Below are 26,376 nucleotides of genomic sequence, written 5' to 3'. Positions count from 1 at the left end.
AGCTGTGGGTGCTGGTGGCGCTGACAGGCCGACAGGCGAGCGGTGCAGGAGACAAGGCACGAGGGGGATTCGGCAAGGACGGGCAAGCGGACGAACGGATTCAGAGCGCAGGGTCAAGAGGGAAGGTACACCAGAGAGGTGAAGAGGCTGGACGGAAATTACACCTGTAGAAAATATTGCTTTATATAATTTCTTCTCTTTCTGGATGCTGTCGATAGCATGGAAAATCTTTTTTTTTTGCTCCTTTGAAGAGTGTTTTTATACATTAACAGGGACCTCCTAGATAAGCAGGGCATAAGCCAAGGCATTTGGGGGTTATTGGCAGGATAGAGCTACTGCTGGAGTAGAGCGAGTGTCATTCTGCGTGACCAGCTGACACATGTACAACTGTGAGCTTGTTTGTTTTCCTCTGCGATGGGGGACCTTCCCTGCGTCCACAGACAAGACTGGGGCTTACAAGAGTTTCACGCAGGCCCTGCTCCATCTCTTCTCCTTGCTGTTACTCTTACTCTTCTCCTTGCTGTTGTTTTGTAGTCCAGGGATGAAAAATGCTACATAGGGGCTGCTTTTCATAAATACCACCTGAAGGTCTTGCACGGTTTTGCAGCGCAGGGCATTTGGGAGAGCGGTCATGGGGAATGATGCCTCCCTGCTTCACCGCAGCTCATTTCTTCCCCAGCTCCACTTCATCTCCCTGCCTTCTCCGTGTGTCACGTCCCATGTGCCTCCTGGCCCGCACGTCCCACTGGCGAGCCAGGCCAGTGTCGGGGGTAGGCGCAGGGCCAGGCTGCGCAGGGAGGGAGCAGGGTCCAGGGGATGGAGGGGAAGGGGCAGCCGGGGCATCACAGGGATGGGGGCGAGAAGGCCGGGATGCAGGGAGCTGAGCTTCACTGATGCAGAGGACACTCCTTGTAGCAATGTGATGGTCATGGGACACACCAGGAGCACATAGAAAAGGCAGCCTTCAGGAGCCAGCGTGCGCTGACTGAAGCTGAAATGGAAAAGGAACTGGAAATTAAGTAAAAAGGAGGTGGGAAATTAAAACCAACCGAAGACTGTTTTGTGTAAGAAGCTGGCTTCTGGGAGCTCGGAGCAGGCCCTTTCCTGAGACCTAGACTGGCACTGCTGGAGCTCGCTCTGCATCGGCCTGGGGAGACCACAGCGTCTGCACGAGAGCTGCTGAGCCGTGCGTGTGGGGGCTCTCTGAGGCATACTGTCTCTCTTTCAGCTATTTGCCAATTATCAAAATTCAAGTGCAAGGTGTTGTGACCCTCCTTGGTGGTGGGAAGAGCACACACCTGCTTGGAGGCCAAGCTGCTCTCCAGGCACCGCAGTCTGGCCAGGGGCAGCGCTGCCTGCTCTCGCTGGGGCAGCAGCTGGGAGGGCAGGGTGGGCGCCTCTTCGGGATAATGTGCCAGTATTGGATTTATCCTACAGGAAAAGAAAAAAATCTGGGTTTGGGCATCTTTATTGCTGCTACCTTCCTCCCAGTCCCAGCGACATTTCTATTTCCAAAAATATAGTTTCTATCATGGAAGACCTCCCTCTCCCCCCCAAATCCTCGGAACAATATCCTGACTATTCCTTTGTTTCCTTTTCTGGGAAAGGACGGAAGGGACGGTGTGGCTCTCAGTCTGCTCTTGGAGCTGTGTGCGCAGCAGGCTGGTGGGCTGGGGCAAAGCCCGCAGGATTTAGCGCTGGTGGGGGGAGGAGGGCGGTGGGCACTCGCGCCCGCTTTGCCGCTTCTTCCGAAGTTCCCGGGCGGCGCTAGGGCCCGGCGGGGGCGCCGCCGCGGGGGGGGGGGGGGCGCTAGGGCCCGGCGGGGGCGCCGCCGCGGGGGGGGGCGCTAGGGCCCGGCGGGGGCGCCGCCGCGGGGGGGGGGGCGCTAGGGCCCGGCGGGGGCGCCGCCGCGGGGGGGGGCGCTAGGGCCCGGCGGGGGCGCCGCCGCGGGGGGGGGGCGCTAGGGCCCGGCGGGGGCGCCGCCGCGTGGGGGGGGGCGGCGGCGGGGCTGCGGCCGCCTCCCGCGGCGGGCGCGGGGCGGTGCTGGCCGCGGGATGCACCGCCCCCGCGGGGGCGGCGGCGGCGGCGCCGGAGGGAGCGGGAGCAAACGGCGGCGGCGAGAAGGTAACGGCGGCGCGTCTGGCCGGAGGCTTCGGCGGCGCGTTTCGCGGTGTCATCAAGGGCGGCCGCGGCGCGCGTGTGCGCGAGAGAGTGTGAGTGTGACTGTGTGCATGCGTGTGCGAGTGTGAATGTGTGTGTGCAAGGCTGCGCGAGTGTGAGTGCGCGTGCATGTGCGTGAGTGCATATGTGAGTGTGTGGGCATGTGTGTGTATTTGTGTATGCCCGTGTGCGTGCACGCTTGTGTGTGGGTGCTCGCGGGAGCCCGGCCGGGCGCGGGCAGCGGGCGGCGGGCGCAGGCAGGGCAGAGCAGGGCAGGGCAGGGCAGGGCAGGGCAGGGGGGTGCGGGCGGACCCGCGGGGCCCGGGCCGGTGCCTGCCCGTTCCGCCGCGCGTGCCCGGCTGGCGACCGGCGCGTTACTAGTTTCCGCGGAACGAGTTAGGAAGAGCCGGCAAAGCGCCCGGGGCCCCGCGGGTGCTGCGCGGTCCCCCGCGGGCAGCTCCGCCGCTGGCTTTTACACCGTGCCCGCAGTCACGGACCCGCGTGGGGCAGCTGGCTCTGCTCGGCTTCTACTGTTCCGCCTTGGGGAGGAAAGCGATCGTTTTCGGGGCGAGCAGCCTGGCCGCAGGCGGCGAGAACTGCCCCCGCTCTTTGCCCATAGCGCAGAAGGGCGTTTTGGGGGGAAAAGGGTGTTTTTGCTTGGCGGGCGGCGCGGGGCCGCTTGGCCGGCGCAGACGCGGTGTGGCGGCTCTCGGAGGCACCCCGCGATGCCGCTTTTGTTCCTGCGTGTCACCGCTTCTCAGGTCGCTGCTTGTAGAGGAGCCTCTTCCCTCCTCGGCAGCCCCGCGCGGCTCTTCCACACACGCGCTAGCGAGCATCGTCTGTTGCCTTAAGGCTCGTTTGTCAGAGCTACCAAGAAGGGTATTTTCCGATTTTCCCTTAGTTTCCCTGTGCCTGCTTTGCTTTAGTGCTGACTTTCAACTTATTTGGACTTGAATTAGTCTCTTCAAAATATACGTATATGTGTCGCTGCACCCTGGAAAAGAATTTTTCCTTATTAAGCTGCTGGTTAGCTTGTGGTCAGCTATTATTTATATAATATGTCTGTAAAAATCTGTTTGTACAGCTACGATACGATTGCTCTTATAATCCGATTTACTGAAACTTTAATTGGAGCCGATGGTGTTTCACCGTAGCGTCAGTATTTGTGTCAGATCGGACCGTGACTTTGGTGGGAGAAGAGGGTCTCTTGGAGGGCGATTTGTCATGCAGCGAAGGCTCGCGCGGCTCCGCGGGGCAAATCACAAACAAAAACGAGCGGACAATGAAAATGAGTTTGTGTGGTGCTAAAGAAAGCTGCGCAGCTGTTATGGGCACCATAAATTGGGCAGCCGGAGCCCTGTTTGTTTCAGCGTGCCCCATCTATTAGCTGGTAAACAACATAAAGCGTGATCACTTTGCGGCTGAAAATATAGGGCCTTTGAACGCTCGCTGCCAAAGCGTTACGTGTCGGTAAAGTAGCTCTCTTGTAAAAGAGGGACTGTCCCAGGAGCTGTAAAATCTATAAACACTTTTCTGATTGGTTTAAAAATTTAGACACAGGAAGCGGATGGTATCTAATAACAGACAAGTGGAGACATTGTTGTCATGGAAACTGAGAAGACTCCCCCCCTTCCCATTTATTTAAAAAAAAAAAAAAGTCTGCATATCATCAGAAATGCCTGCAGAACATGTTGGCTTCTGTTGCCTTTCCCACAGCATCTGTTGAAACCTGAGAATATGCCTGTCAAATCAAGGTCATTTTACAATAAAAACTCGGGCACCGCCTCCCTCATTTCATGTCTGTATTTTGTTTCATACTTTCCACTGAATGAAGAGTTAAAAAGAAGCAAGCACCCTGCTTGCCCGGCGGGGACCCAGTCCCCCTGCTTTCCTGGGGGCCTTGCCGGAGCGAGGCCTGCAGCAAGGAGCCGGGGAGCGGTTGCCGCTGGAGAGTCAGGTTCATACGGGGAGGAAAGGCTGAAAACGGAAGTACTGGGGGGGGGGGGGAAGTCTTGGGGGGACTGTTATATTAATCAAGTGACCAGGCCAGATTTCTTTTAGCGTCAATCCAGGGACTTGAGATAAAGCTGGGATTCATTGGGCCTCCTTTTGTTACTCCTCATTAGAAAAATACATTAGAATGTAATTATTTGAACATTAAGGTCATTTCACAACTCTGCCTCACCTGCAAAAACACGGGAGACAAGTGTCTACCGGGAAACCCTATGTGTTTGTTTTTAATGAAAATCACCATTTGGTTATAGAATGCTCTTTGAGGACAAAAACAGATATGAGAATAAAATATACTTCATTACTGATGAATGCAGCGTGAGAAAATAAGACTGTTACCGTGGTAAATTGAAATTTTACTTTGCTGGACTATTGAAAGTTTATTGTGTGTGAAGGGGGAGAGCTATTTTGCTTTTAGAGCAGAAGAGAAGTATTTCACAGCAAACTCGCAAGAAAGGTTATAATGTTTGTGCTTATTTTCTTGGGTAGCAGCTGTTGATTTCAGATGTTTTTGATGGAAAGATGTCTTTGAGTATTCACTGCATTTTCTCAGAAACGTTTCATTTTGGCACTCCCTTTAATCTTCATTTTGCAGTAACCAAACCAAGTAAAGTACTTGAGTGCTTCACCCGCTGTATAAATCATCAGTTCAAAACCCTCTTAAATGACGAGTTCGACCTTTGTTGTCTCTTTGCTTGCATTTTTCGCTCCTTGTATTACTGTTTTTTGAGCGGCCCGGTGGCTGGTGGTCCTCGAGCTGGAGAGCTAGCTGCTGCGGGGTGCCGAGGCGCTCGGCACCTCGGAGGGGACCCTCTGCTCCCGCGGGTTGGGCCTTCAGCGTCTAAACCCCCCAGGCCTGCTTTTAAAATCTGGTTGTGGGCAGAACAGTCGGAAAGGATCTTAAAACCAGCGTTGAGGAGCACTTCCTTCCACTCGCGGAGTCCCTCCGGAGGCTGCCAGCGGGCGGGAAGAGGGCGCTGGGGTGAGCGCGCTGTCCCCATGCGTCCCCGCGTTGAACTCGGATTCACCTCCTGCTGGAAGTACCTCTTCGGGAGCAGGCTGGGAGGGTCTCAGGGAGCCGGGCAGGTGCCTGCGCGACGCGGCTCGCCGCTGCGTAGCCAGATGTGGCTGAAGATTGCGCTGGAATCCGCGCGGAGCCGGCGGGGCGCGCGGCGAAAGCCCGCTTGCTTCTAGCCGCGTTTCCTGTTGTCGGGAGCACCCTTATCTGCAGGAAGGTTCGCAGGCAGGAAGCGTGTCAGTTACTTGTTTTTACAAAGTGAAGGAAATGAGCTGGATTAGGTGCTTTCTAGATTTACCCTCCATGGTCCTCAGCGGCCGTGTTGCTGTATTTATCGCCAGTCATTCTAGTTTGTAAAAGCTTTATTACGTCAGTCGTTCCCGAGTGAAATGCAATATGCCTCAAGAAGTAAAATGTTTGTGTTGTCCAGCCATTTTTTTTGCCGTTTAAAAAAAAAAACAAGCCACCCTTCTCTGGGCCACATTTTCAAAACTCTGCGATTTGCAATTTATACCTTTTGAGCCTAATTAATGATTTGAATATTCAGTGTGGACACGCAAGTAGTTTTTTTCGCTTGGAAAGGAAGATCAAAAATGCACCAGTTATTTTACTAATAGGAGCTACTCCTTACGCTTCTAAACTGCCTTTCATCATGGATCATAAATCACTTTTTACAGAAATTCATTTTTTAATATCCACAAAAATTGTACAAGCACAGGAAACTGAAACATAACATTTCACACGGAGTGCCCAAAGTTACAAGACAAATTAGGAGCAAAGTTGGGAGTCAAATTAATTGCCCCTTAATTGTCAATTGCTAATGAATTAAAGCCTTGAAAATGCATTTCCCTTTCATTAGTGTTTTAACACTAATGTACCAATACAGTACATATGTATTTGGGGGTGGAGGGGTGAAAAAATAGACAGTGGGTCCAGAAAATACAAGTCGTTTGCTGGTCTTCATTCAAGCCTGGCGTTACTGGATGCCAGGTTAGAGGCTGGTTAGCTTAGACACAGCTTTGGAGGAAGGTCCAGTCTAATGGCTAGGGCTGTGGTCAGGCACAGCATTTTGGTTTAAGTCATTATTTTCTAATAAGCAGACAAATTCAGGGAAATACACATTATTTCTCAGATGTCAGCTCACAAAGGAGCATTTATGGCATTAAGCTGAACTTTCGTAGAGGGTTTTGGAGGGGGGAACATGGAACAGTTACATAAACTTGTAAGAAACGATCTGGCATGCCAAGCAACTTTAAGTAGTGATTTTTGGCGTGGAAAATGTCTTGGTATTAGGAGTCATTGCTGGCAGAGAAGGCGGCCAAAGCTGAGGGCTACTGAGAAGCCTAAACTCTGAGCAGAATGGGACTATCCTGGCCAGGACTGAAATTTGCCAGTTCATGACTTAAAACATAACACAGCGCAGCACAGCTTTGGCCACAATTTTGAAATATTTCTAATGAAACCGCATTGGCTTGTTACCTGCTCTCATGGCTGAGCCAAACCAAAGCAAAGCTGTAACAAGAATAATAATAATAAAAAAGGAATCCAACAAAATAGCATTCAATCTAAACGTAAAAATTATGAGCACATTTTTTTCAGAAGTGATCAGCTGATTCTGGGAAACCAGCATGAAGCTCTGGAAGGAAAGACAGTTTTCAGAAAGTGATGAGGCTTTGAAAATCATTCTCCATTTAAGGTGTCTGAAGTTCAGTTGTCAAAAATCAGGGCAATTCACATCCTCCTTATCTCCATTGCAACGCTTCAGAAGCCTTCATCAGCTTTGTGGCTTTTACTTTATCTTAATTAAAGTTATCTTTCTAGCTTAAGGTTTACATCTAGGCTTCTTTTATAGTCAGTGGCAAAGCGAGGCCCTCCCTGTAGCCTGGTTATCTGCCTCTCGGACACAGATCAGGTGGTGGGACAGCCCCTCTCTGGAGGTGTCTCTGGTGATGAGGGCTATGAGAAGTGGAGGAATCTCTCCCAGATTGGATGCACAACTTGAAGGTGGTTAAAGTTGCGTTGGCTCACATCTCGCGCGTGCCCAGCCACTGACCACCGCTTGCTCAGTGAGGTTCTCCCCTCGTGCCCCGGCTCTCCCTCCCCTGCCGCGACCAGGACACCGCTGCGCGCGGGGATGGCCCAGACACGGCTTGCTGCCACCTCCTCTCTACCCTTCCTTCGGAGCACAAGGCCTGCTTCGACGAGAGGTTGGTGCCGCAGAGCTGTGAGCAATCCCCTTGGCTGCGGCGGGGCTGTTCGCACCTCTGGTGCTGTGTAAATAAGAAACAATAACAGCTTTTTTGTTTTTTTCCTAAGTTATCTCACGAAGCATGTGATGTGCACGCCCTGGGATTCCCCGTGGCAGGAACGGGCACGCAGCGTGGCTGGGGACCGCTGCCTCATCCTCCCTCTTTGGACGTGGGTAGCACCAGGAGGGGCTGCAGGGATGGAAAGCACATCCAGAGCATGTGGGGTCTGCTGGTGAAAAGTGGTACATACAGGCTGCATCTTTATATTACTTGCTAATGTGCTACTTCGGTTTCTCTCAGGGAGGAACACAAGTAATGAAGCTTGTCAGCTCTCAGCATCTCACAGCAGCAATGTCCTTCTGTCTGACCTTGACAAATGCAGCCTTGCACCATTCAGTGTGCTGCGGAGAAGACTACTGCCCTAGCGTCCTCCCTGCTTCTCTTTCTCTATCATGTCTAGCAAGCCTTCAAAGCTTGCTCTCATTTCCTGTCAAATTATATACAGCCACGACTGATTAGACCCAGTCTCCCAAACTTTCTTTTTAGATTTTCAAACAATCACTATGTCTTTTATTTTGTCCTTCATTCTTCAGAGGAGTTCTGAGAAGATACAGGGAAAAATAACGTGTTAGGTATGCTCTTGCAAAACCCTCCTCAAAACTCACCACCATTTCTGTGATGTCTGCAAAAACCAGGCAGACTGAGTCTGCTGGAGATACAACTTCTGCCTGTTATGCTGAATGGTGGTTCGTTGCTCTTTCCTTTCGCTTCTCCGTCCCTAGTCTAATACTGTAACCTCTGCTAGGGACTGTCTTTCTGTGTGTTGCAGGGCCTTCAGACAGCAGGGCTGTGGCCTGTGGTTGGGGGTCCTAGGTGCCACTGAATGGAAAGATCCATCTAGCTGTTTGGTATCGTTATTTTTTCCAGCATTAGCAGGAATTTACATCACTAGTTGATAGAGTGAACTTTCCAAGACTGGATGTTTTTACTCTTTACTGAAAATAGGACCTGTGTTATCTAAGGCTGCTGATGGTTTTGGCCCAGATCCTGTTGCCCACCACTGAGGTGTCACGGTTGTCCTGGGACTCTGAGGGTGAAGGCGGTGTGTTGGGGCCGAGCACTGGCTTCCCCCGCGGGAGCCTGACTGCACAGTGCTCACCTGCGCGTGTGTGCTCATACCGCTCACTCGCAGCCTCTGGGCACGCGTACTTCTGTTGCAAAAAAAATACCCCAGGTTTCCTAAGAGACGGGGCTTTGAGTACGAGGCAATGTGAGCTAGATTCGGGAAAGCACCTCGCAGAGTGGCAGCGTTATGGGAATTTGCTTCCTATGCTGCACAGCATAAGCTCTTTGCAGCTCTTTGCAGCTTCGCTCTTGGGCGGCGGGAGCCTGCCCCGCTGCAGCCTCTGCCCCTGCCTCCTGCCCGGCTCGCCACGCTCCCCGCTTACCCGGCCGCCGTGATGCCCCCGTGCTGACCTGCGCGTTGTTTTTGCTCTCCGGCTTTGCAGAGAGGCCGACCTTCTCTCAGGCTAAAGCCGTCTTCCAGCACAGCAAGCCCGTGCAAACTTCCCAGGCTGCCCTGGCCTCACGGAGCCTCGCTCTGCGCTCGTCCCCTCAGTAGCATATTCTAGCTGTGAATTTAACTGCTGGCCGGGCTTGCTGTGGAAAGGCAGAGGCATTACAGAGGTTAGGAGAGGTTATTAAAGATGGGAGCTAGCCGAAATTCTGACCCAGAACTGGTTTAAATCTCATTTTACCCTAAACTCCAAGTTGTTTTGATCAAGGTATTTACAGTAGATCATTTGCAGAAGCTACCCAATTAATACGTTAATTTTAACACCAAATTTTGTAAGGCTTTTCTGTTGGAGGTGGAGAAGGGATCCAAATGTTTTGATCCTCTTTTTATCATTATCTTGACTGGGTTTTTCTCACTCTGTGCTTTGCAGAGAGGAACAAAATTTTAATAATTCACTAATATACTTTCACTTCATTAACATTTAATCATTCCGGCATTGTGCATATGGCAGACTCTTTCCTGCATTCATTCAGGACCTGATCTTGCCCCCCATACTCTCACATCCCTCCAGGTATGGAAAGCCGTAAATGCTGGCAATATTCTGCTTTTTGGAAACAGCTTTTCTCTTTATCTAATAGATATTGCATTAAACAAAGATGCATTTTTTTTTGCAAGATGGGAACATATATACAAAGGTAGCAGTAATGGTTAGGCTGGAGCCATTAAGTGTCAAGCCTCTGGTCATTACAAAACTTAACGTTGTGGTCTAGAGGTCGTGAAGACACATGGCATTATTGCGATACCATTTGCATTATTTGACACTGCTGAGGCCTGTTTGGCTTAAGCAGAGGTTTATACTGGTGTTAAAATGCTCATAAAACTTTCAAGCACCTTCATGTTTGAAATTTGATATTAATTAGGACTGCGCAAATAACTCTTTACACTTCATGTAATCTGGAAAATGAAGTACATAAGTTTGGTGCATGCCCACATTGTGTTAAACAGATTCTTTTTAGTTGTGTCCAAATCTGAAGTCAGGTGTTGAACTTCCATGGTGATTCTCCTTCCTTTTTTTTGGTGTAAGGTAAATCTCTGAATTAGTGCATGATTTATTATTGCTAATTAAATACTGTTAGTGCACCAAATTGTGACAGGCATATTCAGAACACATAAGAAACCAAACAAAGCTGGAAAATGGAGAGTGGCTAGGTACAAGAGGCTGCAGAGTTGAATGGAAACTTTTGAGTTGTGGGCAGTGGAGAACTAAAGGTCAAGGAAAAATTTCAAGAGGTTGTATGTATACTGAGAAGAGTGTGGCTGTTGGAAGACCGGAGAACAGGAGATCACAGTAGTAAATACAGAAGATGTTGAGGGATCTGGCTGAGAGTTTCTACTTGTCAGATAGAATATATTTGCTTTTAGAAGCATCAGAGCAGAACCTCATCTCTTGTAAATTTGTATAATCCTGTTGCAGTTAGTGGAGTTACACTGATTTACAGCAGCTGAAGGTCTGTCCAGAGGTATCATAAAAAGAGTAAAGATGAGAAGGGTAGAGGAAACTGAAGAGGTTATAGGCTGGAGCAGCAGGGAGGACGGAAGTTTGTTCAGAAGGGATAGAGACTGGGAAAGTTAAGAGGTTTGGTAGGAAAGATCAGATGGTTCACTGCAGCTATATCGAGTTTGATTTGATGACGAGACACCAGGCAAAGAGATGTCAGCAAGGCAGGCTGAGATGGGTTGGGTTTGGCTGGAGAGGGAGAGTCTGGGATAGAAAAGTACGTTTCTCATTGGCACAGTAACTGTCGGTGTGCGAGTGAAGACGATCACCCACAGGATGAGGAGAGAAAAAAGAGACAGTCAAGGCTGCAGCTGGAACTGGGGGGAGAGGACGTGGGGATACAGAGGAAGAGCCAGACCAGGCCAAGGAGGGCTAGAAGATAGTATCTCACAAAGCCAAGGCAGGGGAAAATATCAAACATACCTAATATTATTTAAAGTTTATAAGAGAAAGAGAATGACATTGACTTGTTTAGAAGCATCAGCCATGAATAATCTCTACTACAATTAGTAAATTTTGAAAAGCTGAGCTATAAATAAACTGCAGCTTAACTGTTATGTATAATTTTTTTTCTGTCTTTTGTTGTTACAAAGTAGTCTAATGTAATAGTGCAGCAGACTTCAATGTCCTGGGGATGGTTACAGCAGCATCACTAATTTATGCTGTGTGATGCTGCTGTGGCTGTTCCTGTGCAGAAAGCTCTGCATGTCATTTTTCCATGGAAGTGAAGTGGTGGCTTCAGAGTGCTCTTAAGGTCTAGATGTGCCTTGGGACTCCCCAGTTTTATCAAGATTAAATTGATCTATTTGTAGTATTTTTGTAACTGAAGATGCTTTCACTGTCTCTCTATTTTGTCCATCTTCAATTTGCTTTCAAATCTGAATTTTCTTTTGTTTAATTCATTACGCTGGAAATTAGTTCATTCTTTGCAGAAGGCTTTCTGGCTATCTGCACAGGGCCAATACATCTTTTATGTAATTTCAGCATGTGAGTTTTGAGATGGCTTTTTTGGGCCTAATTCTGATCGCACTTTCCCAAATTAAATTCCTTTGTCCTCAGTGGCATTAGCCCTGATTTACAGTGGTGAAATTCAGTTCCACCTTGTGCCCGTTGCACTTGGGATCCTGGGGGAGGCATTATGGTAATGTATTATGGTGCAGTTTGCCTGTTTTTCTCTGCTGAGTACAGGAACCTGCCAGATGCCTTAAGAGTGACGCTGGTGCTGATGGGGGCACCTGTTTGTCTGCCTTTTTAGCTGTCAGCCGTGTGACTGGAAATGGCCAGCTCTGGGTGAGAAGAATTTGAAGTCAGATTATTGCTAAGGAAACTCAGACAGGTGCAGGGAAGTCAGAGGGTTTTTATTAAATATACCAATGTTATATGCGACTTAATGGGATACAGAGCCTTTTGGCTGTGACCTTCCACCCAGTCTGGCTTGCTGTTGGGTGCAGCTCATTATTGTCAGATAGTCATTTGAAGGCTTATTCCAAAATTAGTGTAGTGGATCTCAGTCCACTTTCCGTCATCTGCATTGCTACTGACAGGTACTAAGCAGGAGCCTTGTTTGCAAGCTAAGCAGAGGGTCTGCTTAGGAAGTGTGGAGACAAATCCTGCCTCTCCACAACGTCAGCACTGGGGAGCACTAGTTCTGGAAAGGAACTGGTGTGATGGCGGATGAGCAGTTTAACGGGCTCCTGGGGCAGTGCTGTGAAGAGCAGAGCTTCAGCTCAGATCTTTATATACAAGAAGAGAAGATAGAAATGCAATGTCTGCCTGCGGTGGTAGGGAGATCAATCCTGGGTTGTATAGGCTATTTATAAAAAGATGATGATGAAAATTTGGAAAGGATGAGAAAAAAATCATGACCACTATTAAAAGGCTGGAGAAAATGCCTGGTAGTGAGAGTCTCGAAGAGCTTCATTTCTGTAACTCCTCAGACAGAAGAAGGAGAGATGACTTGGTTACAGCATACTGTTATCTTCACAGGGAAGAGGATACTTCCACTAATGGGAATCTTTCAGGGAAAGGCATAACGAGAGCCCATGGCTGGAAGCTGAAGCTGACCAGATAACTTCATATAGGAAATAAGGCATATTTTAACAGTGGGAGTGGTTTGCTGGAATAAACTATGACATCAGATGGGGAATTTGCTATCCCTTTGTGTCGTCAAATGATTTTACTTCTGGAAATTCTGTTTTAGCTATACCCAAGTTGTTATGCTCTGTGCAGAATGAACAGGGTGATATTTGACCACTTATAAACTCCAGGGGGACAGAGTAGATGACTCATTCCCTTTTGGTTTGTGAACCTTTAACTTGAGCAGGGTCAAGGATTTTAGTGAGGAAGGTCTGGGAAAGACTACGCAGCTTGAGTTTGCTTTGTGACTGAATAGGAGATCTCATTCTGGCCATATTTTGTCATGAAGTAACTTTGCTCGAGGAGGAAGAAAAAGCAGACTGGAAAAAAAGAGTAATAAATAGCAATGAAATGTGTGTTAGGATGGTTGCCCTTGTTCACAAATAGACCTTTTTACTGGAGCAATTGCCACCCATTTACAGTACTGGGCTACTGTACGAAGACCTGAAATAGCCTGACTAGAAATGTGACTGACTTAATGGTACCAAGATAAGAAAAATAAATAAATAAACAGCATCAAAAGTGAAAAGTAAAATGCATTTTAAAAATCCTTTCAGTTTTGATAATCCAGGGTGCCATTACTCATGAGTAGTGACATTCCTGTTTTCAGTTCATGCCTTTGGTGGTCTTCCCATTTAGTACCTCAGAAATAGCCTAGATTAGAAAGCCAGTGTCTTTTAGAAACAGTAAAAACTTGGCTTTCCTAGTGGAATGGTAGCAGTTGCTTGCTTGCTTGTTTCTGTCAAAATCATGTTTTGTTGCCATCACATTTTCTGATTCTAAACATTTTCTAAATCCAGCAGACTGAGGTTGCCTACTAAAATGGGAAAGATAACCCTGGTGGCTGGTTGGGTGCTTTCCTGGCTTGTCCCACTGTCAGTTGTAGCAGCGACTGTAAAGCCGTATCCGAGGTACCTGTTCTCCTGATGCTGATCACCAGGCACAGATCACCAGGACTCTGGGAACTGCTCCATGGGTCTCTGCAGCAGTTACACATCTTCCACGGGAGCTCCTCTCCCTCTGGGCGCTTAGGAGCATCGAAGGACTGTCAGGGTTTGAGTGATTTAGCTGTGTCCTCCCCGCAAAGTGGATAGGTTAGTAGCTTGAGTGAAGGCAGAACCACGTTCAGTCTATGCACTATATGACTTTGGTGAAGGCATTATGTGTATGGATGGAAGGTGAATTAGAGGCAGAGCTAAGCACGGGCTTGATTTAACACAGCAATGAAGGCGCTCTGCTGACCGCTTCTTTCTCGAGGCTCCTGAACGCTGCCAGTGTTGTGGAATGAGTTGTTCCTTGTAAGAGAGACAGATAGCCCGCTTTGTACGACAGACCCTTCAAACCTCTTCAGCCATGTAGGGCAAGCACAGCTCTGGCAGCTACAGTGCTAAATCATGACACTTGTCTCTTCTTGGGCTCTCTCAGTTTTCTGAATCTTTTAATTAGGCAGAGAAAACTCCTTTATATATAGGCAGTCAGAAGATAACACTTGCTGGAGTATCTGGAGTCTTCTAACAAAACAGATTTTGAGAGAAAAGCTGAGTATTTTGAAGCTAAAATAGTTTAAAGATCTCTCCTGGGGAAAGCAAAGTGAAATCTGGATGGCTCTGAGGCACGGTAATGGGATGTAAAGCCTGTCACTTATAGGTCATTCATGTGGCTTAGTTCCAGAAAGTAGTAGTTACCATCTGTCAATAGTTGTCAACAAACAGTTGCAGAGCTGCGAGTCTCATGCCTGCTTGTGGTCCTGTGCAGCCACGTTACTGCACCAGGACGTTAAGGGTCTGCGAGAGCTGAGCTAGTGGACTTGTTCTCATTCCTAATGGGCTGATAATGAGGTCACTCAAAAATCACCAGCATTAATTAAAGACTATAACTGTAGGATCAGACTTCTTAGCAGTTTGTGCTTGTGTCATCAGGTTGGAGAGAGTTGTTCAAAAGTGTTAAAGAGACGTTATGAATGAGAAAAGGGCCAAACACAATTTTATAAGCCTTGAACCCTTCCTCAAGGGGATAATTCCATGGTGCTCCTAGGAAAGGCTTTCTTACCAGTGTTATCTTTCATCAAGGAGCTGTATGAAACAGCCATTACTATACTGATGATAATAATAATATCAGTCTTGCCCAGTTGCTTTTTTTCCATTAGCTTGTAATAATCCAAGCCAGTGAACTCTGCCTGCTCATTGTGCTGTTTGTGCTTGGTTTATTCAAACCAGACTTCCTTCTTCTTTCTCTTTTGTGTAAATTACTTCCCACCCAAATGAGGATGCCTGTTCATGGTGTGACGTGGACAGTTTAGGAATCATTTTGAAATATGGAACAGTTTTTTTCTCCTGGTAATTTTCATTCTGAATTTGAGTCTGGTCTTGCCAGATTAGTTGTTACTACTAATTGTACGGGGGTAAGACCCGGGACCACAGCACAGCCAGGATCCCAAGCACCCCTCTGCGTGATAGGCATAATGTGGAAAAAAAGATTTTCTTTCTGACCCTAAAAACCTAGAGCTTAAATAAAGCATTTGGAGCAAAAATTCCTCCAGTATATAAGTCTCTACTCCAAGATGATTATTAGTCGTGCTTTCGTATTTCACACTCTTTATATATGTTCCTGTAACCTGCTAATAACATATGAACACTGGGGAAATTTGGAGGGTCCACAGAAAACTGTTGGCATTGCTTGAGCAGCTGCTTCTGGACTGCTTATGTTCAGCAGATTTCTTCCTGTCAAAAATACTTTCAGTGCATGAATAAATGGTTAGGAAACCACATGCATATTGATTTATGTAGACAGCTACTGCCTTCCCACCTTATGCTCAAACACAACAACAACAGCAACAAAGGCAGTAGGATTCAGCCCATGTGCTGTCAGGAAGGGCTTGTTTTATTTTATTTTTAAACGTCATTTTGGTGGAGACTCTTAGGTAATAAACCTGGTGATTAAGCTGTTGTTTCCAAACTCAAGGGACAAGATTTTCAGCAAGGGGTGCCAAAGGGTAGCCTGCTACCTCTGGAAGTGGCTTGATTGTAGAAGTGTTAAAGCAAGCAGTGTGGTACTTTGAGAAATCTAGCCAGCCATTTCTTCTGGTGCCAGTGTGGGCACATAGGTGGTACCTGAAATGTTGGCAAAATGTGAAGCTTGTCCCTTGTCATGCCAAAATCTACTGACTCTGCTTGTCTTAACTGGTTTCACTTAAAATTTTGCCTGAGCAAATAGCTTAGTATTGGTTCATGGTAGATGGTCCATGTTTAAATAAGTCCACCTTCATGTATTCATGTGAAACTCCCATGGGATGCAGTGGCAGTTGCATCTGATTTTATGAATACAGTTTGCTCCTCTCTTGCTGTCACCGATGTAGTAGTAGTGATAATAATTTTTATTCATTTGTATTCTAGGGACAGGTAAATGGTGTTAATATTTTGCTCCTCCCCATATGTTCTCACTTTCTCAAGTGCCTTCTCCATTGATATGCAGGGTGATTTAAGTGAGTAGTTCCCACTGTGCTGGTGGGAATGATGCACGTAAGGCTGTTTGGAGCCAGCCGGTGAAAAGACCTCTTTGTATATACATATATGCTGCAACATAGATTTATATTGCTGTAACTGTGAAATCTATATCTTGTTATGAACAACCTTCAATCCATTACGTGTCTGGGCAAAATTCAACAGTTCAACCAACCAATCAAACTGGGAATGGAGAGCCAAATTCAGACCTCTGTACGCAGGGCACTGGCCTTTCTTGGCTTGCAGACCCTTAAGCCCATAGACTGATCTTGTAGTCTTGTGACTACTGAAGCTAATGAAGCTGGGTTGTCTACACATTTCTGTGGTGATAAACATTTGTGGTGATTAACTCCTGTGTCTAATAACTGTGAACTCAGGTAGCAGCCTTTCCCCTAGTTAGTGTATTAATCAGGTCTCTTTCTTGGCCACCTTGCTTTACAGAATTTGCAAGAACCTAGTTGTCTTTAAATTTAAATTTAATTGGCAAAAGTTATTAAGGAGGAGACAGACAGATGTGGACAGCAGAATGATTGAAGCCTGTTTTAATAGATAATAAAGCTAACCCTCTGCCTCTAAAATGCCTAAATAGCAGCCTGAAGAACTGCTTTGTCTGTGAGCTGTAGAAGAAGGAAACATGGTTAGATTACAGAAATGCATGTAATGAGTTTATTACAATGCATTAATTACCCCTGCAAAGAGTTATCCTTCATTATTAAAGCAACTTTCTTCAAGATAAAATAATGAAACATACATTTTCATTTATCTTTGTCAGTCAAAAGCCCAAAATGAGATTCCTATCCCACTTTTATCTTGTGGTATAAAGTGATGTAACTCCCCTGAAGTCAGAGTTGGACAGCTGGGGAGAAGACAGCTTCCTTTTCTACTAGAAAGCTTTAATGCAACATTGTTTTATTTCTGCACATTAAAGTTAATAACACAGCAAGCAAATTTTGAAGTTAAGTATTTCTAGGATCTCTGTATGTTAAATAACTGAGAACAAACTTTATAGTCACTCTGTAGGACCTCATGATATATCATTTTGAGCTACCTTCTATCTATTACATTTTATCGGCCTGCAAAATCCATTTCTAATTCTGGCCATATCTACTTTGCGATCACTTGCCAGAAATCTATTCCCAGGTTTCTCCTTATTTTAGTGAAATATCTCTGCTTCAGCACCTTTCCCAAGGTGGCTGATCTAATCATGGCACTATCAGTTATCACTTCTCATTTCCTTTGCTAGCTCTGTCAAATGCAATGCACAGCCTAACAAAGTGACATTCAAAAACTCCCAGTGACCAAAGCTATTTCCCTCTCTTTTACTCTGGAAAACTGGAATTATATGTGGCTTCTTAAACATATGCCCTTCACTCCATGTTACAGCCAGGAATGTGACTTGTAAAGTGCACTGTGAGAAGAGTTAATATTAAGCAGATAAAATAGTTATTTGCATATCTACCACACTTAGGTTCTATTTATATCGACCATCTGAATATTAAACCCCACATCCACAATCTTTTTTTCATGTACAGGAGAGCAATGCTTCTTTCTAGCCAACTGGCAAGATAGTACTACGCTGCCAACAGAGAAACAAAATTTGCCACCTTGCTGTTCCTAACCTCCATTCTTCTGTGTCTCTCCATGTTTTTCTTTTAAATGAAAATGAGTATCGCTGTGTGCAGAGTATACAACCAGGGTACTTGTGTTTCTCAAGGAAGGAGTCATTTGTGTAGTGGATCCTCTGCTAAAGTTAAAAGTGCTTTCTATGGACACAGGTCCAGCAATAGCATCTTTTTTTTTTCTACTTCTGTTTCTTTTGGTGACAAACCTCTTAGTGCTATCTTAGATTGCTATCACAGACTAGTACTTGTTTTAATAAGTGTGTGGCTGATGGTGCTCCCTCCACTCTAGAAGATAAAGTTATCCACTTGCATCCTCGCAGCCCTTCCTGCTTTGCGCCGTGTAACACAAGCTGTCACGAGCGCTGGGCTGCGTCAGTCCCGGTTCACTGTCAGGCCAGCGGCCGAGGTCTGCCGATGCCATGTCAGACCACGTCCTCGGCAGGCAGCCCCCGGCGGGGTGCGGAGGTGGCTTTTGGGGGCTCCACACGGGCAGAAACCCTGCTTTCCGCATGGAGCCCGGTAGGTCTGCGGTGGGAGAGCAGCTGCGACTCTCCGGAGGCGCTGGCAGAACGGCCCCGAATAAGAAGGGACGGACAGAGATTATTTGCGTGCATGAGGGTCCTGCAGTCCCTAGAGAGCTGAGAGGGTGTCCCCAGTCATGAACTACTGAAAAGAGCTAGAAAGAGTTGTTTTTCTGGGGAGGGCCCAGCACAGATCTGACGGAGGTAGTGCTTTAATTCAGAATGATTGCATTTTGGGAGGGCTGAACAAGGCCTTTCCCTTCCACCCTAAATCTTCCTTTTTCTAAGAAACCTGGGAGCAGACTATCACTAGACTGCTCAGGAGTGTGGATATAGACCCTGTCCATGCCCTCACCCTGGCTCCAGAGCACCATGAAATGGGGCATTCGCACGATGCTGTGAGTTTACCACGAGCAACAGGCCAGCATGTGGATTTCTTCTAAAAGCATACAGCCTGTTTTTGAATTTTTTTTCCCACCGTGTGAATCAAATAAACCTGTCTTGCAGTCTGCAGCAGATCAGCACGCATATTTTCCCCATAGCCTGTTACAGGTTGCAGAATGAGTTTATTTGATTCAGATGGGGGGCGGGGAGGGAATTATAAAACCAGGTTTTAAACTGATAGAAAGAACCAATCTAATTTGCTGTTGATGGCCCAGGGTAGAACAAAACCCAGGTGCTCCCCATTTTGGTCTTTGGCCCATAGTGCAGTGAGCTGTGTCACAGCCTGGCCAGCTGCCAGGGGAAAGGTGTTTGCAGTCCCTCCTGCCTCTGCTACTGCTCCTGTATCTCTCGCTGACAACAGCGGCTGCAGAGGTGTAAACTTGGGAGAATCTGCCCTAACAGGGATTGCAGTGTGAGGTATTGTGTGTCCTAAAATGGTAATTTCCAGTGCAGCTAAATAATGAGGCCACTGTCAAATGGCTTAAGAAATTGTTCATTGCTGCATTTTTTTCTAGCTATTTCTTCACTGTAGGAAGGTAAAGAAATCTGTGATAAAATAATAATTAAATGCCGACAGTACTAAATTTCCACCCAGCATGAGTTGGCAGCAGTTGCAAACCAAAACATTAGGTCATTAAAAAAAAACAAACTGATTAAATGCTTCTGTATGCTTTTCTGATTAGCTATTCTTAAAAAGAGCATGTGGCTGTAATAGATGGGTGTGCTTGACAGCAGCAGTTGCTTTTTTGGGGAAAGGTAAAATACTCAAGTTTTAATGTGTATATATGTATGTTTGAAAGAATTTCTTGCTGATCTTAGCTATGGGGATTTATATATTACTAATCATCCAATTTTAAAAGCCCCCAAGACATCTCCTGTCCAGGAAATATGTGAAATGCCCTGAATATTATGTTTCTGGAAAGAATAGTTAACAATGACTAATATGCTCAGGGTTTTGTTTTGGTCTCCTTTTCCTTTTTTCTGACTAGACAGAGATCTCGTGCTGGAGAGTGGAGCAGCCAGGGTGGGCTGTGCTGTGGTATTGCAGTATTGGAGCAAGGCGTGAGCAGGGCTCCGGGAGGCTACAAAGTAAAAATGGTCAGATTTTGTGGGTTACCCCATCACTCTCACAGCTGCCCTTTCACTGTCTATTTCTACCTGTGATCCACGGTATCATACTTTTGCTCCAGTTTGCTCTGTAGCAGTGTTTCAGGGGGCTGATACCTACAGCACACATCTGTCCAAGGCTCCTTCCACATCTGGAGCGGTTTTGAGTAAGAAAGGCCAAGGGATTCATAGGGGGATCAGGATCACGTGGCTGCCAATGTACTTAGCACTTTTATTAAATCTTCTAAGGACAACAGGGATATCTACTTTTCCCCTACGAGCTGGACAAGTTACATATATTTTTCTCTTCACTATGCATTCCAAAAAGCAATTTCTCAGGAAGAGTGGTTCCAGTTTAATCTCCAGATTATCTGAAAATTTTTTTTTTCTCCAGGATAAAGCAACTAAATAATCAGCTAACCCTAAGTCAGGCAGAGCTGCGGACTATGTACGAGCACATGTGTAGGGATCCAGATTTGAAGAGTACCACTTAAGGTTGCAGTGTTTCAGCCTCATAGCTTCAGCTGGAGTTTGTTAGTTACTTGGAGGTGAGTGCACATGCTCCTGTGAGACTGGCTGCTGAGCAGTAATCAGATCCCTGGCCCCCCAGAAACATCCCTGATTTGGAAAGCTGAAAGAAGACTTTGTTTCTGCAATTGTTAGAACAGTGAATTTTTTCAGTTTAAATGCAGCAACCAAGAGCAAGAGAAAATATTGGCCACGTTTATTTCTCTCTGGTACTGAGGTGTGCCCAGCACAGAGCAGATGGAGGACCAGTTAGGAGGCTGGCAGCTGCCACCTCTCTCCGGATGCCACCGTCCAGGTCCTGGCATAAGTCAGAGGTACCTATGAGCTGCTCTCACTTATATTTGCTGTTTTGAGCCCCCTGAAGCTCCTGCTCAGTCTCAGTCCTGCAGAGTGGCGTGTGCAACCTACCCCGGCTGGGATGTCCCATCGGACAGGGCAGGCGGTGGAGTTCTGCCAAAGCTGCAGGTGCATCTGCACGTGGCCCATCCAAGTGGGCATCCGGGGCCAGAAGTGGCTGAAACTTAGGGATGTAAAGTGGCTCTGAGAGCCTGTCCTCATATTTCCAAGCTCATTGGATCCTTGCAGTATCTGCACTGGGTTGAAACAAACTATTTCTCTACTGACATTAACGTACTTGACCCTATATAGTACAAGGTAACCAAGCAGTTACAGGCCATTAATCTACAAATGCACTTGTGAGGTATTATATTAATTAATCCAGGGCCAAACAGTGGTGTAGCTGTCAGTGTAGACCATGATAAGACATTTTAGCTCCTAGTTAGCGCTGAGTTAGTACCTAGTTAGCACTGTTTACAGCTGTATAGGCAGGTGCTCTCGAATTTCATCAGACACCTCACCAAAGGTGGGATCAGTGTTGGTTCATCCACTAAATGCACTTCCAAAACCACACCCTGTGCTCTGCTGGCTGGTTCAGTGAAAGCTGGCCACTACTCAGCCTTTACCAGAGCTTGCCTGCCTCTCAAAGCTCTCCTACTTAGCGCACCAAATAACTGGGGATACCTCAGAGGCTGCTCCCAAAGAGAGCTGTCAACTAGAAGGGCTGCTTTTCTGTGCTGTCAGCTCTTATGGCACAATTGGAATGAAGGTAGGTTGCATGACTTTGGTATGTGTTTGTATGTTGATTTTATTGCCTCATTTTTTTAGAAGAGGAATGCTTCAGGCATCCCATGGCAGAAATTCCACTTACTCTTGGGCACTGCCCAAGAGTTACTCATTAGAATAATAATTGATAATGAATAGTGATGCTTAGCACCCAGACTTATGGAGTGCTTCGGTATGTCAGACTATAACTATTGTGCAGAGAGGGACCTCCTTTTGTAGCTTGAATTGCTATAAAAGGCTTCAACAGCCTTTCTCTGGCAAACTGCTCCTGTCTATAGTCAGGAGTTTGAGAGAGTCTTGCAAGCTCAGTTCCACAGTACATATATTGATCTGTTCTTGCTCCTGAGGTGAAAACTATTTATATTTTAATACATTAAGTTCTGCTTCCACCATTCTGTATGGAAGTCTTGTTTTGAAAGTATAAGAAAAACAGGAATGAAGGATGTTGAGATGTTTTAACACAGCAAAAGGCATTTTCTTCCTACGCAGTGCCATTTCAGAAAGAGAACAGCTTCTTCTCCAGTTCTGTTTTGGTCTAGGTCTCTCTCTTCTGAGATTTAAGCATATGCTTTTATCAGGTCCTCAGCTGGTGTATATCTGTAGACATAGTATATCCACTGACATAATGAGCTTTGCTCATTTGCACCTGATGTTTTTGCTGTGGACCTTTGAAGTTTGTAAATTCTTCAGGTTAAAAATGTTCCTTTAACATAGCTATAACACAGGGATTTTGTTGCTGTTGTTGTTTTCTTGAGGAAAACATTGACATAATTATCAGTAGGATGGAAAGAAGGTTAGGAAAATGTTTGTTTTCCTGACCTGTATAAGATTTCTTACTGATGATGAAGTGATTGCCTGTATTCAGCAGAAGCAGAACTGAAGCTCCAAGTGGTTGAATTGCAGCTAGCAGTCTGTGGCACACCTGGAGCAAAATCCAGATGTGCTGTGTGTCTGTGGAGTGTTATCTCTGCAAGATTTGCCCTTCCTTGTGAAAACTCCCCAAAGCTGGAGGCACGTACACGTTGGTGAGGTGGGTGGCATGCTCTGGGTTGGGCTCCAGTGGTTCTTCAGATCCAGGGTAAGGGATGAGATTTCCAGAAGTGTGTAGGTCATGCAGGAGCATAAGTCTTTGAAAATCTGTGTATGTCCAGGCAAGATGCTGAGATCAGTCGCAAACTGTCATTCTCCTCAGCAGAAGCAGAAGTGAGCATGTTTGTTAACTGTTGGGGTTGCTTGGAAACCTAAACCTGCCGTCATCCTGAAACTGTTCAGGAACAAGTGTCCTGATGTCGCTCTTTGCAATGCTGTGCCTGTCAGTAGGAGGCTTTGCTTTCAGATTTGCCCTGGTGAAGTATTTTATTTTTTTGTGTAATTTTGTCCTAGCTGAAATAGCATTTGAGGGGATAGAGTAGCAACTTCAGCTTCAAGTCAGGCCATTTGCAGAAAAGATGTTAATTATCAGAGACTGGGATAAAATCCTGTTCCTAATGAAGGACCTCAATGACTTTTGAGGTATTGAGATCATCTACAGTAGGTTGTCCTAATCATTGGTGTTAGGTGTTCTGAAAGACACCCTGGCAGGCCACAGGAATGCAGTTCTCTGATTTTTGTTCTCTCAGTTGCTCCTGTTCTGGTTTTGTTTTTTGTTTTTCCCCAGATGTAGACATTATTTTGTTCTCATTCTATGTCCCACGCATGCATCCTTTTCCTAATGAAGGAGAGGAAACGGTCACACTCAAATTTCAGTCTTTAAAAAACAAGAGCATCTTGATTTTGTTACGTTTTTGGACAGGCTACAAGGGATAAAGTAGAACTTGTCTGATGATAAATGGATATTATCGTACTGAGAGTTTACTAAGTGTGAAGTGATTTGGAAATGAGTTGATTTTTCCTAAGAAAATTAAAGACACCGTGTAAGGTGAAGTGATTTTTGATGTGGCATTTGGGATTTTTTTTTTCCAGTTCTTTAGTTCTATGCTACAGAAGAGCCAATTTTTGAACCTACATTAAATGGAAAATAAGGAGTGTCATAATTGTGTAGTCTGGGTGTAAGACTGCAAGCTAGTTCAGCTGTTACTAGAACCACTCTTAAGTAAAGTCCTTTAGAGTCGTGTGGGTAACTTCTTGTCAGGAATACCATGCAGTTTCTATTTGATGTGGTTTGATTTAATTATGAAATTGCCACTCATTTCCATCTATCCTACTAAAATTTCCTTGTGTATTATTTAAAGGAACATCCATTACTGTCTTTTGCAGGTTGATACAATACAACTAATCAGCCTGGTGTTCAAGACCTGACTTCATGTCACAATCATTCCCATTGTTAGGGTAAGGTAATCACCAAAGTTTTGGGTAATCCCAAAGATTCCCATCCTCAGAGAGTGTAATTCTCTGGACTGCAATGAAACAGGATGATTTCACCTAGCTGGGTCCATTGGTGTACGTTGACTTAGAGTACAGTACTGGGGACTGTGTAACCTGCAGTGGTGGTGAAGAGAATAAGAGCTGTAGGTATAGTGTCAAATCTGAATAATAAGTTATCTGCTGCTTTCTTTCTGATTGCAGATTTGTTGTAAAGCCATAGCTAGAAGTTTCACCTTCCCAGAGACACAGCTTCTTTTTCTTTTCTAGGCAAGCTAGGCAGAAATTGTTGGAGCCTGTTCCTATTTGTGGCTCGCATGTAGCATCACCCTGTAGACAGACATCCTCTTCTCTTCCAAAATATGGAAGACTTCCAGTTAATTGCCTGGAAATAGGGGGTGATTTTTCCTATGGACTTTGGTTGTTACTCTCTTGTGTACAATGACTCATTCTTTTGCATTAACTGCTCATACTTCAGCATTTGCAAGAAGAGGATTGATGCTGTGAGCTCTTAAAGAACAAAAGTAGACAAGGTGGAACTGGCTTTGATTGCCACTGTGGTCTATGATGCTGTGCTCTTTTGACTGCAATGCAGACAAAAATGGAGGCTAATCTTGAAGAGCATGCTTATTCCTAAAGTAAATAATAATCTGATGCTCACCTGAGTTTAGCCATTTACTTGGAGGAAAAAAGTTTCCTTAGAAAAGAGAAAACTATTCAAAATCTGTTTGGGGAATTTAAATTGCAGTATGTGATGGTGCTTTGAAGTTTTATTACCTATTGTATACTTGATTCAAATTTTGCCTTTTGCAGTAGCTCAAGGTTTTTTTTATTTGCCTCAGAATATTAACATTTCTGTTTCAAGCTTTGAAAGAGCAAACTTTCTGAGCATGATTATGAACATTAGGTTAATGCATAATGCCCACTCAGAGGTTCTCCTAGATTTCCATGTGCTTGTTTAGAGGCTGTTCAAAGGTGCTTAGCTTTAATTGCCATTATGTGAGCACAGAAATAAGGACCCAAGAGTCTTATCAATTATTCTGTTCACAAATTCATTTTTAGATCGTCTCGGAGCTGTTCTAAGTGGAATTTACATTGAGGTTACTGGGAAATATAAAGGTTTTCCTCTAAATGGGAAGAAGATGCTATTGTCTCCATATTTAAATGCTCTATGATTATACATTTTTTGGTCATAATGTGGTTGCTGGGGATTTATTTATCTTTTGTGGCACCATTTTTGCAAGCATTTTTACCTGCCTTGCATGTGCAGCTTTCTAGCTGCCCACTTAGAAATAAAAATACAGGTCTGTTTAGAAATGGCACGAATGACTGAATTTCTGTGGCTTTCAATGAGCTTTAAGATCTTACATGCTTGAGTTGGAAAGGAAAAAGGACCTTGGCTTTTAACAGCTTTTGAAAATTTTACTTGAAGAGCTAGAACTGGGGCAACAGAAGTGGGGTAAGGAATTCTGATTTTATCATGTGGAACCGTAACTGAAAACTGACTAGACCTGCATGTTCCACCATCCTTGAGAAGCCTTTGTGTAGTCCAAATTCCCATTTCAGCATCTTATCTAAAGATCTATGAAGTCCATCAGGAAATTTAAAATGAGTCATTGTACAGTAAGAAGTTGCAGGAATAGGTTTCTAGCATGCAGCAAAGGATTGGTGTATGGGGAAGGGTTGTCCAGCATATCCTGGACAATACCAGAAGGTCATAATAAGACTAAGAGAAATAGGAGTTCAACCCTTTTGCACATTACACTGAAAAACTGAATAGAAAATACATTTTTAAATGGTTCTATTTTAAAATCAAGATTTGGCCTCTTGAGGTCATATAGAAATACCCTGTGCTTAAGGCTATGTGCTACCCAAGTTATGAATGGCTTTCTGACACTAAAGATACTAAAACCAGTATCAATAACAATAATACGCAATGGGCTAAAATTTGTTGCAGTAGAAAAAATTCAAATCATCTCTTTCCTCGCTTGTCACACCTCCGTGCCTGAGCTGTGCATGGGTAGTCCAGAAGTTGGGCTCCCTGGCTTTGTGGTCTGTTAGTGAACAAGAGCAAATAGTCCTCTTATATGTATGTTGCAATGGATAACATGTAATAGCTGGTACAGAAGCACTATTTTGAGCCCTGCCACAAACATCCTCGTGTGAGGAGTACCAGAAGCGCCCAGGGGCTTGGCCGGATGGCTCGTCCAGGCCCCACGCTGCTGCCCGCAGTGCAGCTGGGCTGGCCCTGGGTGACACTGCCTGTGGCCTGGCCCTGGGGCTGCCGTGCTGGTGGCAGTGGTGCTGCAGTGCCAGTGGCATCCTGCCCCAGGCAGGACACTCCTCTACCTGGGACTGCTCGTGCTGCACCTGGTACTAGTCTTGGAAAAATAAAAAATACAGCCACACTGCCATTATCCCCATCAGCCTCCTTTGCCTGTCTTGCAAATTTGAGTTTCTCATCATTGAAAATTAGTAGGTTCTGCAGAGTGCCTTATTCATACCTGTCCAAGGTCTTGTTTTG

General features: G+C 45.7%; 1 protein-coding gene across 1 annotated transcript in view; it reads left to right on the top strand.

Annotated features, from left to right (window-relative positions):
- Positions 1-2,083: 2,083 nt before the first annotated feature.
- The window catches only part of FOXN3 (forkhead box N3), a 221,601-nt gene continuing 197,308 nt past the window's right edge, over positions 2,084-26,376 (top strand). Inside the window, exon 1 of the mRNA XM_067296910.1 lies at positions 2,084-2,124. The gene's annotated coding sequence lies outside the window, so the exon portion shown is untranslated. The remainder of the gene's footprint in view (positions 2,125-26,376) is intronic.

The sequence above is a fragment of the Apteryx mantelli genome, chromosome 4, assembly GCF_036417845.1.
Source record: "Apteryx mantelli isolate bAptMan1 chromosome 4, bAptMan1.hap1, whole genome shotgun sequence".
NCBI lineage: Eukaryota > Metazoa > Chordata > Aves > Apterygiformes > Apterygidae > Apteryx > Apteryx mantelli.
Note: the sequence above shows the minus strand (reverse complement) of the source record. Positions and strands in the feature narration are given on the sequence as shown.